Source organism: Pseudophryne corroboree, chromosome 8, assembly GCF_028390025.1.
Source record: "Pseudophryne corroboree isolate aPseCor3 chromosome 8, aPseCor3.hap2, whole genome shotgun sequence".
NCBI lineage: Eukaryota > Metazoa > Chordata > Amphibia > Anura > Myobatrachidae > Pseudophryne > Pseudophryne corroboree.
Window position 1 is genome coordinate 376,571,861 of NC_086451.1, and position 15,210 is coordinate 376,587,070.

A 15,210-nucleotide genomic window follows, 5' to 3' on the forward strand; every position below is an offset into this window, starting at 1 on the left:
TGAATCTACTTTCTATTCCAATTTATTCTTTGTTTTATGATTTGTTTACTGAATACTGAAAGGATGTTTTGCAAATAATACATTTGTGAAAACCTTTTTTCTACATGGAACTAAACTTAAGAATTTTTTAACCAGTCATTGTGTATTTATCACTTAGGAATAATGTCATTAATTCAACTCTATGGCAACAAATGCAATATTGGTGTGTAGATGGGATATCATACAATTTCTCCCATTTTCAAACTATTCTGTTCCCTATGTTTCTTTAAATAATTAGGCTGCACATTGTTAGAAATAAATGGTAACAAGATTCCAATGTCCAAGAGAAGGACTTTTAAAAGAGAATGGATGTCCTAAGGTCACTTGTTATTTTGCATGGTAGACTTATCCACAAATTAATATTCTTTTCATACAAAGTACAAGAAAATAAAATTGTCAGAAGTGGGATTTGAACCCACGCCTCTTTACAGAGACCAGAACACCCATTTAGAGTAAGAATGCAATCTTGAGTCTGGCGCCTTAGACCGCTCGGCCATCCTGACAAGTACATATACTCTTTAAATTAAGTTGGCAATAAAAGATTATAATGTACAAAAAAAGGATTTTGGGGTATCTTTCAGCCAAATAATATGTACTGCTTGAAAAAAGTAACATAAAATCAAGAACTTGGATTTATACAGTATACTACCGCTAAAGGTGAGCCATCACAATTAATACTTAAGAAAAACTGCTCAGGTTATAATGATATCCTTTATAATAACTATACAAATTATTTACTAAAATCTCTTTCAGGAAAAAACAGATTTATGTGTCTAGCAAGTAATTTTTGTAAACTTTTAGATATAGAGTCTGAGAGCCTGAATCTACTTTCTATTCCAATTTATTCTTTGTTTTATGATTTGTTTACTGAATACTGAAAGGATGTTTTGCAAATAATACATTTGTGAAAACCTTTTTTCTACATGGAACTAAACTTAAGAATTTTTTAACCAGTCATTGTGTATTAATCACTTAGGAATAATGTCATTAATTCAACTCTATGGCAACAAATGCAATATTGGTGTGTAGATGGGATATCATACAATTTCTCCCATTTTCAAACTATTCTGTTCCCTATGTTTCTTTAAATAATTAGGCTGCACATTGTTAGAAATAAATGGTAACAAGATTCCAATGTCCAAGAGAAGGACTTTTAAAAGAAAATGGATGTCCTAAGGTCACTTGTTATTTTGCATGGTAGACTTATCCACAAATTAATATTCTTTTCATACAAAGTACAAGAAAATAAAATTGTCAGAAGTGGGATTTGAACCAATGCCTCTTTACAGAGACCAGAACACCCATTTAGAGGAAGAATGCAATCTTGAGTCTGGCGCCTTAGACCGCTCGGCCATCCTGACAAGTACATATACTCTTTAAATTAAGTTGGCAATAAAAGATTATAATGTACAAAAAAAGGATTTTGGGGTATCTTTCAGCCAAATAATATGTACTGCTTGAAAAAAGTAACATAAAATCAAGAACTTGGATTTATACATTATACTACCGCTAAAGGTGAGCCATCACAATTAATACTTAAGAAAAACTGCTCAGGTTATAATGATATCCTTTATAATAACTATACAAATTATTTACTAAAATCTCTACACGGAAAACACAGATTTATGTGTCTAGCAAGTAATTTTTGTAAACTTTTAGATATAGAGTCTGAGAGCCTGAATCTACTTTCTATTCCAATTTATTCTTTGTTTTATGATTTGTTTACTGAATACTGAAAGGATGTTTTGCAAATAATACATTTGTGAAAACCTTTTTTCTACATGGAACTAAACTTAAGAATTTTTTAACCAGTCATTGTGTATTTATCACTTAGGAATAATGTCATTAATTCAACTCTATGGCAACAAATGCAATATTGGTGTGTAGATGGGATATCATACAATTTCTCCCATTTTCAAACTATTCTGTTCCCTATGTTTCTTTAAATAATTAGGCTGCACATTGTTAGAAATAAATGGTAACAAGATTCCAATGTCCAAGAGAAGGACTTTTAAAAGAGAATGGATGTCCTAAGGTCACTTGTTATTTTGCATGGTAGACTTATCCACAAATTAATATTCTTTTCACACAAAGTACAAGAAAATAAAATTGTCAGAAGTGGGATTTGAACCCATGCCTCTTTACAGAGACCAGAACACCCATTTAGAGGAAGAATGCAATCTTGAGTCTGGCGCCTTAGACCGCTCGGCCATCCTGACAAGTACATATACTCTTTAAATTAAGTTGGCAATAAAAGATTATAATGTACAAAAAAAGGATTTTGGGGTATCTTTCAGCCAAATAATATGTACTGCTTGAAAAAAGTAACATAAAATCAAGAACTTGGATTTATACATTATACTACCGCTAAAGGTGAGCCATCACAATTAATACTTAAGAAAAACTGCTCAGGTTATAATGATATCCTTTATAATAACTATACAAATTATTTACTAAAATCTCTTTCAGGAAAACACAGATTTATGTGTCTAGCAAGTAATTTTTGTAAACTTTTAGATATAGAGTCTGAGAGCCTGAATCTACTTTCTATTCCAATTTATTCTTTGTTTTATGATTTGTTTACTGAATACTGAAAGGATGTTTTGCAAATAATACATTTGTGAAAACCTTTTTTCTACATGGAACTAAACTTAAGAATTTTTTAACCAGTCATTGTGTATTTATCACTTAGGAATAATGTCATTAATTCAACTCTATGGCAACAAATGCAATATTGGTGTGTAGATGGGATATCATACAATTTCTCCCATTTTCAAACTATTCTGTTCCCTATGTTTCTTTAAATAATTAGGCTGCACATTGTTAGAAATAAATGGTAACAAGATTCCAATGTCCAAGAGAAGGACTTTTAAAAGAGAATGGATGTCCTAAGGTCACTTGTTATTTTGCATGGTAGACTTATCCACAAATTAATATTCTTTTCATACAAAGTACAAGAAAATAAAATTGTCAGAAGTGGGATTTGAACCCACGCCTCTTTACAGAGACCAGAACACCCATTATAGAGGAAGGATGCAATCTTGAGTCTAGCGCCTTAGACCGCTCGGCCATCCTGACAAGTACATATACTCTTTAAATTAAGTTGGCAATAAAAGATTATAATGTACAAAAAAAGGATTTTGGGGTATCTTTCAGCCAAATAATATGTACTGCTTGAAAAAAGTAACATAAAATCAAGAACTTGGATTTATACATTATACTACCGCTAAAGGTGAGCCATCACAATTAATACTTAAGAAAAACTGCTCAGGTTATAATGATATCCTTTATAATAACTATACAAATTATTTACTAAAATCTCTTTCAGGAAAACACAGATTTATGTGTCTAGCAAGTAATTTTTGTAAACTTTTAGATAGAGTCTGAGAGCCTGAATCTACTTTCTATTCCAATTTATTCTTTGTTTTATGATTTGTTTACTGAATACTGAAAGGATGTTTTGCAAATAATACATTTGTGAAAACCTTTTTTCTACATGGAACTAAACTTAAGAATTTTTTAACCAGTCATTGTGTATTAATCACTTAGGAATAATGTCATTAATTCAACTCTATGGCAACAAATGCAATATTGGTGTGTAGATGGGATATCATACAATTTCTCCCATTTTCAAACTATTCTGTTCCCTATGTTTCTTTAAATAATTAGGCTGCACATTGTTAGAAATAAATGGTAATAAGATTCCAATGTCCAAGAGAAGGACTTTTAAAAGAGAATGGATGTCCTAAGGTCACTTGTTATTTTGCATGGTAGACTTATCCACAAATTAATATTCTTTTCATACAAAGTACAAGAAAATAAAATTGTCAGAAGTGGGATTTGAACCAATGCCTCTTTACAGAGACCAGAACACCCATTTAGAGGAAGAATGCAATCTTGAGTCTGGCGCCTTAGACCGCTCGGCCATCCTGACAAGTACATATACTCTTTAAATTAAGTTGGCAATAAAAGATTTTAATGTACAAAAAAAGGATTTTGGGGTATCTTTCAGCCAAATAATATGTACTGCTTGAAAAAAGTAACATAAAATCAAGAACTTGGATTTATACAGTATACTACCGCTAAAGGTGAGCCATCACAATTAATACTTAAGAAAAACTGCTCAGGTTATAATGATATCCTTTATAATAACTATACAAATTATTTACTAAAATCTCTTTCAGGAAAAAACAGATTTATGTGTCTAGCAAGTAATTTTTGTAAACTTTTAGATAGAGTCTGAGAGCCTGAATCTACTTTCTATTCCAATTTATTCTTTGTTTTATGATTTGTTTACTGAATACTGAAAGGATGTTTTGCAAATAATACATTTGTGAAAACCTTTTTTCTACATGGAACTAAACTTAAGAATTTTTTAACCAGTCATTGTGTATTTATCACTTAGGAATAATGTCATTAATTCAACTCTATGGCAACAAATGCAATATTGGTGTGTCGATGGGATATCATACAATTTCTCCCATTTTCAAACTATTCTGTTCCCTATGTTTCTTTAAATAATTAGGCTGCACATTTTTAGAAATAAATGGTAACAAGATTCCAATGTCCAAGAGAAGGACTTTTAAAAGAGAATGGATGTCCTAAGGTCACTTGTTATTTTGCATGGTAGACTTATCCACAAATTAATATTCTTTTCATACAAAGTACAAGAAAATAAAATTGTCAGAAGTGGGATTTGAACCCACGCCTCTTTACAAAGACCAGAACACCCATTTAGAGGAAGAATGCAATCTTGAGTCTGGCCCCTTAGACCGCTCGGCCATCCTGACAAGTACATATACTCTTTAAATTAAGTTGGCAATAAAAGATTATAATGTACAAAAAAAGGATTTTGGGGTATCTTTCAGCCAAATAATATGTACTGCTTGAAAAAAGTAACATAAAATCAAGAACTTGGATTTATACATTATACTACCGCTAAAGGTGAGCCATCACAATTAATACTTAAGAAAAACTGCTCAGGTTATAATGATATCCTTTATAATAACTATACAAATTATTTACTAAAATCTCTTTCAGGAAAACACAGATTTATGTGTCTAGCAAGTAATTTTTGTAAACTTTTAGATATAGAGTCTGAGAGCCTGAATCTACTTTCTATTCCAATTTATTCTTTGTTTTATGATTTGTTTACTGAATACTGAAAGGATGTTTTGCAAATAATACATTTGTGAAAACCTTTTTTCTACATGGAACTAAACTTAAGAATTTTTTTAACCAGTCATTGTGTATTTATCACTTAGGAATAATGTCATTAATTCAACTCTATGGCAACAAATGCAATATTGGTGTGTAGATGGGATATCATACAATTTCTCCCATTTTCAAACTATTCTGTTCCCTATGTTTCTTTAAATAATTAGCCTGCACATTGTTAGAAATAAATGGTAACAAGATTCCAATGTCCAAGAGAAGGACTTTTAAAAGAAAATGGATGTCCTAAGGTCACTTGTTATTTTGCATGGTAGACTTATCCACAAATTAATATTCTTTTCATACAAAGTACAAGAAAATAAAATTGTCAGAAGTGGGATTTGAACCAATGCCTCTTTACAGAGACCAGAACACCCATTTAGAGGAAGAATGCAATCTTGAGTCTGGCGCCTTAGACCGCTCGGCCATCCTGACAAGTACATATACTCTTTAAATTAAGTTGGCAATAAAAGATTATAATGTACAAAAAAAGGATTTTGGGGTATCTTTCAGCCAAATAATATGTACTGCTTGAAAAAAGTAACATAAAATCAAGAACTTGGATTTATACAGTATACTACCGCTAAAGGTGAGCCATCACAATTAATACTTAAGAAAAACTGCTCAGGTTATAATGATATCCTTTATAATAACTATACAAATTATTTACTAAAATCTCTTTCAGGAAAAAACAGATTTATGTGTCTAGCAAGTAATTTTTGTAAACTTTTAGATATAGAGTCTGAGAGCCTGAATCTACTTTCTATTCCAATTTATTCTTTGTTTTATGATTTGTTTACTGAATACTGAAAGGATGTTTTGCAAATAATACATTTGTGAAAACCTTTTTTCTACATGGAACTAAACTTAAGAATTTTTTAACCAGTCATTGTGTATTTATCACTTAGGAATAATGTCATTAATTCAACTCTATGGCAACAAATGCAATATTGGTGTGTAGATGGGATATCATACAATTTCTCCCATTTTCAAACTATTCTGTTCCCTATGTTTCTTTAAATAATTAGGCTGCACATTGTTAGAAATAAATGGTAATAAGATTCCAATGTCCAAGAGAAGGACTTTTAAAAGAGAATGGATGTCCTAAGGTCACTTGTTATTTTGCATGGTAGACTTATCCACAAATTAATATTCTTTTCATACAAAGTACAAGAAAATAAAATTGTCAGAAGTGGGATTTGAACCAATGCCTCTTTACAGAGACCAGAACACCCATTTAGAGGAAGAATGCAATCTTGAGTCTGGCGCCTTAGACCGCTCGGCCATCCTGACAAGTACATATACTCTTTAAATTAAGTTGGCAATAAAAGATTATAATGTACAAAAAAAGGATTTTGGGGTATCTTTCAGCCAAATAATATGTACTGCTTGAAAAAAGTAACATAAAATCAAGAACTTGGATTTATACAGTATACTACCGCTAAAGGTGAGCCATCACAATTAATACTTAAGAAAAACTGCTCAGGTTATAATGATATCCTTTATAATAACTATACAAATTATTTACTTAAATCTCTTTCAGGAAAACACAGATTTATGTGTCTAGCAAGTAATTTTTGTAAACTTTTAGATATAGTCTGAGAGCCTGAATCTACTTTCTATTCCAATTTATTCTTTGTTTTATGATTTGTTTACTGAATACTGAAAGGATGTTTTGCAAATAATACATTTGTGAAAACCTTTTTTCTACATGGAACTAAACTTAAGAATTTTTTAACCAGTCATTGTGTATTTATCACTTAGGAATAATGTCATTAATTCAACTCTATGGCAACAAATGCAATATTGGTGTGTAGATGGGATATCATACAATTTCTCCCATTTTCAAACTATTCTGTTCCCTATGTTTCTTTAAATAATTAGGCTGCACATTGTTAGAAATAAATGGTAATAAGATTCCAATGTCCAAGAGAAGGACTTTTAAAAGAGAATGGATGTCCTAAGGTCACTTGTTATTTTGCATGGTAGACTTATCCACAAATTAATATTCTTTTCATACCAAGTACAAGAAAAAAAAATTGTCAGAAGTGGGATTTGAACCAATGCCTCTTTACAGAGACCAGAACACCCATTTAGAGTAAGAATGCAATCTTGAGTCTGGCGCCTTAGACCGCTCGGCCATCCTGACAAGTACATATACTCTTTAAATTAAGTTGGCAATAAAAGATTATAATGTACAAAAAAAGGATTTTGGGGTATCTTTCAGCCAAATAATATGTACTGCTTGAAAAAAGTAACATAAAATCAAGAACTTGGATTTATACAGTATACTACCGCTAAAGGTGAGCCATCACAATTAATACTTAAGAAAAACTGCTCAGGTTATAATGATATCCTTTATAATAACTATACAAATTATTTACTAAAATCTCTTTCAGGAAAAAACAGATTTATGTGTCTAGCAAGTAATTTTTGTAAACTTTTAGATATAGAGTCTGAGAGCCTGAATCTACTTTCTATTCCAATTTATTCTTTGTTTTATGATTTGTTTACTGAATACTGAAAGGATGTTTTGCAAATAATACATTTGTGAAAACCTTTTTTCTACATGGAACTAAACTTAAGAATTTTTTAACCAGTCATTGTGTATTAATCACTTAGGAATAATGTCATTAATTCAACTCTATGGCAACAAATGCAATATTGGTGTGTAGATGGGATATCATACAATTTCTCCCATTTTCAAACTATTCTGTTCCCTATGTTTCTTTAAATAATTAGGCTGCACATTGTTAGAAATAAATGGTAATAAGATTCCAATGTCCAAGAGAAGGACTTTTAAAAGAGAATGGATGTCCTAAGGTCACTTGTTATTTTGCATGGTAGACTTATCCACAAATTAATATTCTTTTCATACAAAGTACAAGAAAATAAAATTGTCAGAAGTGGGATTTGAACCAATGCCTCTTTACAGAGACCAGAACACCCATTTAGAGGAAGAATGCAATCTTGAGTCTGGCGCCTTAGACCGCTCGGCCATCCTGACAAGTACATATACTCTTTAAATTAAGTTGGCAATAAAAGATTATAATGTACAAAAAAAGGATTTTGGGGTATCTTTCAGCCAAATAATATGTACTGCTTGAAAAAAGTAACATAAAATCAAGAACTTGGATTTATACAGTATACTACCGCTAAAGGTGAGCCATCACAATTAATACTTAAGAAAAACTGCTCAGGTTATAATGATATCCTTTATAATAACTATACAAATTATTTACTAAAATCTCTTTCAGGAAAAAACAGATTTATGTGTCTAGCAAGTAATTTTTGTAAACTTTTAGATAGAGTCTGAGAGCCTGAATCTACTTTCTATTCCAATTTATTCTTTGTTTTATGATTTGTTTACTGAATACTGAAAGGATGTTTTGCAAATAATACATTTGTGAAAACCTTTTTTCTACATGGAACTAAACTTAAGAATTTTTTAACCAGTCATTGTGTATTTATCACTTAGGAATAATGTCATTAATTCAACTCTATGGCAACAAATGCAATATTGGTGTGTAGATGGGATATCATACAATTTCTCCCATTTTCAAACTATTCTGTTCCCTATGTTTCTTTAAATAATTAGGCTGCACATTGTTAGAAATAAATGGTAATAAGATTCCAATGTCCAAGAGAAGGACTTTTAAAAGAGAATGGATGTCCTAAGGTCACTTGTTATTTTGCATGGTAGACTTATCCACAAATTAATATTCTTTTCATACAAAGTACAAGAAAATAAAATTGTCAGAAGTGGGATTTGAACCAATGCCTCTTTACAGAGACCAGAACACCCATTTAGAGGAAGAATGCAATCTTGAGTCTGGCGCCTTAGACCGCTCGGCCATCCTGACAAGTACATATACTCTTTAAATTAAGTTGGCAATAAAAGATTATAATGTACAAAAAAAGGATTTTGGGGTATCTTTCAGCCAAATAATATGTACTGCTTGAAAAAAGTAACATAAAATCAAGAACTTGGATTTATACAGTATACTACCGCTAAAGGTGAGCCATCACAATTAATACTTAAGAAAAACTGTTTAGGTTATAATGATATCCTTTATAATAACTATACAAATTATTTACTTAAATCTCTTTCAGGAAAAAACAGATTTATGTGTCTAGCAAGTAATTTTTGTAAACTTTTAGATATAGAGTCTGAGAGCCTGAATCTACTTTCTATTCCAATTTATTCTTTGTTTTATGATTTGTTTACTGAATACTGAAAGGATGTTTTGCAAATAATACATTTGTGAAAACCTTTTTTCTACATAGAACTAAACTTAAGAATTTTTTAACCAGTCATTGTGTATTAATCACTTAGGAATAATGTCATTAATTCAACTCTATGGCAACAAATGCAATATTGGTGTGTAGATGGGATATCATACAATTTCTCCCATTTTCAAACTATTCTGTTCCCTATGTTTCTTTAAATAATTAGGCTGCACATTGTTAGAAATAAATGGTAATAAGATTCCAATGTCCAAGAGAAGGACTTTTAAAAGAGAATGGATGTCCTAAGGTCACTTGTTATTTTGCATGGTAGACTTATCCACAAATTAATATTCTTTTCATACAAAGTACAAGAAAATAAAATTGTCAGAAGTGGGATTTGAACCCACGCCTCTTTACAAAGACCAGAACACCCATTTAGAGGAAGAATGCAATCTTGAGTCTGGCGGCTTAGACCGCTCCGCCATCCTGACAAGTACATATACTCTTTAAATTAAGTTGGCAATAAAAGATTATAATGTACAAAAAAAGGATTTTGGGGTATCTTTCAGCCAAATAATATGTACTGCTTGAAAAAAGTAACATAAAATCAAGAACTTGGATTTATACATTATACTACCGCTAAAGGTGAGCCATCACAATTAATACTTAAGAAAAACTGCTCAGGTTATAATGATATCCTTTATAATAACTATACAAATTATTTACTAAAATCTCTTTCAGGAAAACACAGATTTATGTGTCTAGCAAGTAATTTTTGTAAACTTTTAGATATAGAGTCTGAGAGCCTGAATCTACTTTCTATTCCAATTTATTCTTTGTTTTATGATTTGTTTACTGAATACTGAAAGGATGTTTTGCAAATAATACATTTGTGAAAACCTTTTTTCTACATGGAACTAAACTTAAGAATTTTTTAACCAGTCATTGTGCATTTATCACTTAGGAATAATGTCATTAATTCAACTCTATGGCAACAAATGCAATATTGGTGTGTAGATGGGATATCATACAATTTCTCCCATTTTCAAACTATTCTGTTCCCTATGTTTCTTTAAATAATTAGGCTGCACATTGTTAGAAATAAATGGTAACAAGATTCCAATGTCCAAGAGAAGGACTTTTAAAAGAAAATGGATGTCCTAAGGTCACTTGTTATTTTGCATGGTAGACTTATCCACAAATTAATATTCTTTTCATACAAAGTACAAGAAAATAAAATTGTCAGAAGTGGGATTTGAACCAATGCCTCTTTACAGAGACCAGAACACCCATTTAGAGGAAGAATGCAATCTTGAGTCTGGCGCCTTAGACCGCTCGGCCATCCTGACAAGTACATATACTATTTAAATTAAGTTGGCAATAAAAGATTATAATGTACAAAAAAAGGATTTTGGGGTATCTTTCAGCCAAATAATATGTACTGCTTGAAAAAAGTAACATAAAATCAAGAACTTGGATTTATACAGTATACTACCGCTAAAGGTGAGCCATCACAATTAATACTTAAGAAAAACTGCTCAGGTTATAATGATATCCTTTATAATAACTATACAAATTATTTACTAAAATCTCTTTCAGGAAAAAACAGATTTATGTGTCTAGCAAGTAATTTTTGTAAACTTTTAGATATAGAGTCTGAGAGCCTGAATCTACTTTCTATTCCAATTTATTCTTTGTTTTATGATTTGTTTACTGAATACTGAAAGGATGTTTTGCAAATAATACATTTGTGAAAACCTTTTTTCTACATGGAACTAAACTTAAGAATTTTTTAACCAGTCATTGTGTATTTATCACTTAGGAATAATGTCATTAATTCAACTCTATGGCAACAAATGCAATATTGGTGTGTAGATGGGATATCATACAATTTCTCCAATTTTCAAACTATTCTGTTCCCTATGTTTCTTTAAATAATAAGGCTGCACATTGTTAGAAATAAATGGTAACAAGATTCCAATGTCCAAGAGAAGGACTTTTAAAAGAAAATGGATGTCCTAAGGTCACTTGTTATTTTGCATGGTAGACTTATCCACAAATTAATATTATTTTTATACAAAGTACAAGAAAATAAAATTGTCAGAAGTGGGATTTGAACCAATGCCTCGTTACAGAGACCAGAACACCCATTTAGAGGAAGAATGCAATCTTGAGTCTGGCGCCTTAGACCGCTCGGCCATCCTGACAAGTACATATACTCTTTAAATTAAGTTGGCAATAAAAGATTATAATGTACAAAAAAATGATTTTGGGGTATCTTTCAGCCAAATAATATGTACTGCTTGAAAAAAGTAACATAAAATCAAGAACTTGGATTTATACATTATACTACCGCTAAAGGTGAGCCATCACAATTAATACTTAAGAAAAACTGCTCAGGTTATAATGATATCCTTTATAATAACTATACAAATTATTTACTAAAATCTCTTTCAGGAAAAAACAGATTTATGTGTCTAGCAAGTAATTTTTGTAAACTTTTAGATATAGAGTCTGAGAGCCTGAATCTACTTTCTATTCCAATTTATTCTTTGTTTTATGATTTGTTTACTGAATACTGAAAGGATGTTTTGCAAATAATACATTTGTGAAAACCTTTTTTCTACATGGAACTAAACTTAAGAATTTTTTAACCAGTCATTGTGTATTTATCACTTAGGAATAATGTCATTAATTCAACTCTATGGCAACAAATGCAATATTGGTGTGTAGATGGGATATCATACAATTTCTCCCATTTTCAAACTATTCTGTTCCCTATGTTTCTTTAAATAATTAGTCTGCACATTGTTAGAAATAAATGGTAACAAGATTCCAATGTCCAAGAGAAGGACTTTTAAAAGAAAATGGATGTCCTAAGGTCACTTGTTATTTTGCATGGTAGACTTATCCACAAATTAATATTCTTTTTATACAAAGTACAAGAAAATAAAATTGTCAGAAGTGGGATTTGAACCAATGCCTCGTTACAGAGACCAGAACACCCATTTAGAGGAAGAATGCAATCTTGAGTCTGGCGCCTTAGACCGCTCGGCCATCCTGACAAGTACATATACTCTTTAAATTAAGTTGGCAATAAAAGATTATAATGTACAAAAAAAGGATTTTGGGGTATCTTTCAGCCAAATAATATGTACTGCTTGAAAAAAGTAACATAAAATCAAGAACTTGGATTTATACAGTATACTACCGCTAAAGGTGAGCCATCACAATTAATACTTAAGAAAAACTGCTCAGGTTATAATGATATCCTTTATAATAACTATACAAATTATTTACTAAAATCTCTTTCAGGAAAAACAGATTTATGTGTCTAGCAAGTAATTTTTGTAAACTTTTAGATATAGAGTCTGAGAGCCTGAATCTACTTTCTATTCCAATTTATTCTTTGTTTTATGATTTGTTTACTGAATACTGAAAGGATGTTTTGCAAATAATACATTTGTGAAAACCTTTTTTCTACATGGAACTAAACTTAAGAATTTTTTAACCAGTCATTGTGTATTTATCACTTAGGAATAATGTCATTAATTCAACTCTATGGCAACAAATGCAATATTGGTGTGTAGATGGGATATCATACAATTTCTCCCATTTTCAAACTATTCTGTTCCCTATGTTTCTTTAAATAATTAGGCTGCACATTGTTAGAAATAAATGGTAACAAGATTCCAATGTCCAAGAGAAGGACTTTTAAAAGAGAATGGATGTCCTAAGGTCACTTGTTATTTTGCATGGTAGACTTATCCACAAATTAATATTCTTTTCATACAAAGTACAAGAAAATAAAATTGTCAGAAGTGGGATTTGAACCCACGCCTCTTTACAGAGACCAGAACACCCATTTAGAGGAAGAATGCAATCTTGAGTCTGGCGGCTTAGACCGCTCCGCCATCCTGACAAGTACATATACTCTTTAAATTAAGTTGGCAATAAAAGATTATAATGTACAAAAAAAGGATTTTGGGGTATCTTTCAGCCAAATAATATGTACTGCTTGAAAAAAGTAACATAAAATCAAGAACTTGGATTTATACATTATACTACCGCTAAAGGTGAGCCATCACAATTAATACTTAAGAAAAACTGCTCAGGTTATAATGATATCCTTTATAATAACTATACAAATTATTTACTAAAATCTCTTTCAGGAAAACACAGATTTATGTGTCTAGCAAGTAATTTTTGTAAACTTTTAGATATAGAGTCTGAGAGCCTGAATCTACTTTCTATTCCAATTTATTCTTTGTTTTATGATTTGTTTACTGAATACTGAAAGGATGTTTTGCAAATAATACATTTGTGAAAACCTTTTTTCTACATGGAACTAAACTTAAGAATTTTTTAACCAGTCATTGTGCATTTATCACTTAGGAATAATGTCATTAATTCAACTCTATGGCAACAAATGCAATATTGGTGTGTAGATGGGATATCATACAATTTCTCCCATTTTCAAACTATTCTGTTCCCTATGTTTCTTTAAATAATTAGGCTGCACATTGTTAGAAATAAATGGTAACAAGATTCCAATGTCCAAGAGAAGGACTTTTAAAAGAAAATGGATGTCCTAAGGTCACTTGTTATTTTGCATGGTAGACTTATCCACAAATTAATATTCTTTTCATACAAAGTACAAGAAAATAAAATTGTCAGAAGTGGGATTTGAACCAATGCCTCTTTACAGAGACCAGAACACCCATTTAGAGGAAGAATGCAATCTTGAGTCTGGCGCCTTAGACCGCTCGGCCATCCTGACAAGTACATATACTATTTAAATTAAGTTGGCAATAAAAGATTATAATGTACAAAAAAAGGATTTTGGGGTATCTTTCAGCCAAATAATATGTACTGCTTGAAAAAAGTAACATAAAATCAAGAACTTGGATTTATACAGTATACTACCGCTAAAGGTGAGCCATCACAATTAATACTTAAGAAAAACTGCTCAGGTTATAATGATATCCTTTATAATAACTATACAAATTATTTACTAAAATCTCTTTCAGGAAAAAACAGATTTATGTGTCTAGCAAGTAATTTTTGTAAACTTTTAGATATAGAGTCTGAGAGCCTGAATCTACTTTCTATTCCAATTTATTCTTTGTTTTATGATTTGTTTACTGAATACTGAAAGGATGTTTTGCAAATAATACATTTGTGAAAACCTTTTTTCTACATGGAACTAAACTTAAGAATTTTTTAACCAGTCATTGTGTATTTATCACTTAGGAATAATGTCATTAATTCAACTCTATGGCAACAAATGCAATATTGGTGTGTAGATGGGATATCATACAATTTCTCCAATTTTCAAACTATTCTGTTCCCTATGTTTCTTTAAATAATAAGGCTGCACATTGTTAGAAATAAATGGTAACAAGATTCCAATGTCCAAGAGAAGGACTTTTAAAAGAAAATGGATGTCCTAAGGTCACTTGTTATTTTGCATGGTAGACTTATCCACAAATTAATATTATTTTTATACAAAGTACAAGAAAATAAAATTGTCAGAAGTGGGATTTGAACCAATGCCTCGTTACAGAGACCAGAACACCCATTTAGAGGAAGAATGCAATCTTGAGTCTGGCGCCTTAGACCGCTCGGCCATCCTGACAAGTACATATACTCTTTAAATTAAGTTGGCAATAAAAGATTATAATGTACAAAAAAATGATTTTGGGGTATCTTTCAGCCAAATAATAT

General features: G+C 30.8%; 13 non-coding genes across 13 annotated transcripts; all 13 read right to left on the reverse strand.

The window, feature by feature from the left end:
• Positions 1 to 433: 433 nt before the first annotated feature.
• On the reverse strand, positions 434 to 542 carry TRNAL-CAA (transfer RNA leucine (anticodon CAA)). Its single transcript has 2 exons — positions 505 to 542; positions 434 to 479 (listed from the first exon to the last, which is right to left on the reverse strand). It is a non-coding gene; the product is annotated as a tRNA-Leu (tRNA).
• Positions 543 to 1,291: 749 nt separating this feature from the next.
• On the reverse strand, positions 1,292 to 1,400 carry TRNAL-CAA (transfer RNA leucine (anticodon CAA)). Its single transcript has 2 exons — positions 1,363 to 1,400; positions 1,292 to 1,337 (listed from the first exon to the last, which is right to left on the reverse strand). It is a non-coding gene; the product is annotated as a tRNA-Leu (tRNA).
• A 749-nt stretch (positions 1,401 to 2,149) lies between these two features.
• TRNAL-CAA (transfer RNA leucine (anticodon CAA)) lies at positions 2,150 to 2,258 on the reverse strand. Its single transcript has 2 exons — positions 2,221 to 2,258; positions 2,150 to 2,195 (listed from the first exon to the last, which is right to left on the reverse strand). It is a non-coding gene; the product is annotated as a tRNA-Leu (tRNA).
• Positions 2,259 to 3,007: 749 nt separating this feature from the next.
• TRNAL-CAA (transfer RNA leucine (anticodon CAA)) lies at positions 3,008 to 3,117 on the reverse strand. Its single transcript has 2 exons — positions 3,080 to 3,117; positions 3,008 to 3,053 (listed from the first exon to the last, which is right to left on the reverse strand). It is a non-coding gene; the product is annotated as a tRNA-Leu (tRNA).
• Positions 3,118 to 3,864: 747 nt separating this feature from the next.
• On the reverse strand, positions 3,865 to 3,973 carry TRNAL-CAA (transfer RNA leucine (anticodon CAA)). Its single transcript has 2 exons — positions 3,936 to 3,973; positions 3,865 to 3,910 (listed from the first exon to the last, which is right to left on the reverse strand). It is a non-coding gene; the product is annotated as a tRNA-Leu (tRNA).
• A 747-nt stretch (positions 3,974 to 4,720) lies between these two features.
• Positions 4,721 to 4,829, reverse strand: TRNAL-CAA (transfer RNA leucine (anticodon CAA)). Its single transcript has 2 exons — positions 4,792 to 4,829; positions 4,721 to 4,766 (listed from the first exon to the last, which is right to left on the reverse strand). It is a non-coding gene; the product is annotated as a tRNA-Leu (tRNA).
• A 750-nt stretch (positions 4,830 to 5,579) lies between these two features.
• Positions 5,580 to 5,688, reverse strand: TRNAL-CAA (transfer RNA leucine (anticodon CAA)). Its single transcript has 2 exons — positions 5,651 to 5,688; positions 5,580 to 5,625 (listed from the first exon to the last, which is right to left on the reverse strand). It is a non-coding gene; the product is annotated as a tRNA-Leu (tRNA).
• A 749-nt stretch (positions 5,689 to 6,437) lies between these two features.
• TRNAL-CAA (transfer RNA leucine (anticodon CAA)) lies at positions 6,438 to 6,546 on the reverse strand. Its single transcript has 2 exons — positions 6,509 to 6,546; positions 6,438 to 6,483 (listed from the first exon to the last, which is right to left on the reverse strand). It is a non-coding gene; the product is annotated as a tRNA-Leu (tRNA).
• A 747-nt stretch (positions 6,547 to 7,293) lies between these two features.
• On the reverse strand, positions 7,294 to 7,402 carry TRNAL-CAA (transfer RNA leucine (anticodon CAA)). The gene is made up of 2 exons: positions 7,365 to 7,402; positions 7,294 to 7,339 (listed from the first exon to the last, which is right to left on the reverse strand). It is a non-coding gene; the product is annotated as a tRNA-Leu (tRNA).
• A 749-nt stretch (positions 7,403 to 8,151) lies between these two features.
• On the reverse strand, positions 8,152 to 8,260 carry TRNAL-CAA (transfer RNA leucine (anticodon CAA)). The gene is made up of 2 exons: positions 8,223 to 8,260; positions 8,152 to 8,197 (listed from the first exon to the last, which is right to left on the reverse strand). It is a non-coding gene; the product is annotated as a tRNA-Leu (tRNA).
• Positions 8,261 to 9,007: 747 nt separating this feature from the next.
• Positions 9,008 to 9,116, reverse strand: TRNAL-CAA (transfer RNA leucine (anticodon CAA)). Its single transcript has 2 exons — positions 9,079 to 9,116; positions 9,008 to 9,053 (listed from the first exon to the last, which is right to left on the reverse strand). It is a non-coding gene; the product is annotated as a tRNA-Leu (tRNA).
• Positions 9,117 to 10,723: 1,607 nt separating this feature from the next.
• TRNAL-CAA (transfer RNA leucine (anticodon CAA)) lies at positions 10,724 to 10,832 on the reverse strand. Its single transcript has 2 exons — positions 10,795 to 10,832; positions 10,724 to 10,769 (listed from the first exon to the last, which is right to left on the reverse strand). It is a non-coding gene; the product is annotated as a tRNA-Leu (tRNA).
• A 3,322-nt stretch (positions 10,833 to 14,154) lies between these two features.
• TRNAL-CAA (transfer RNA leucine (anticodon CAA)) lies at positions 14,155 to 14,263 on the reverse strand. The gene is made up of 2 exons: positions 14,226 to 14,263; positions 14,155 to 14,200 (listed from the first exon to the last, which is right to left on the reverse strand). It is a non-coding gene; the product is annotated as a tRNA-Leu (tRNA).
• Between the last annotated feature and the right edge of the window lie 947 nt (positions 14,264 to 15,210).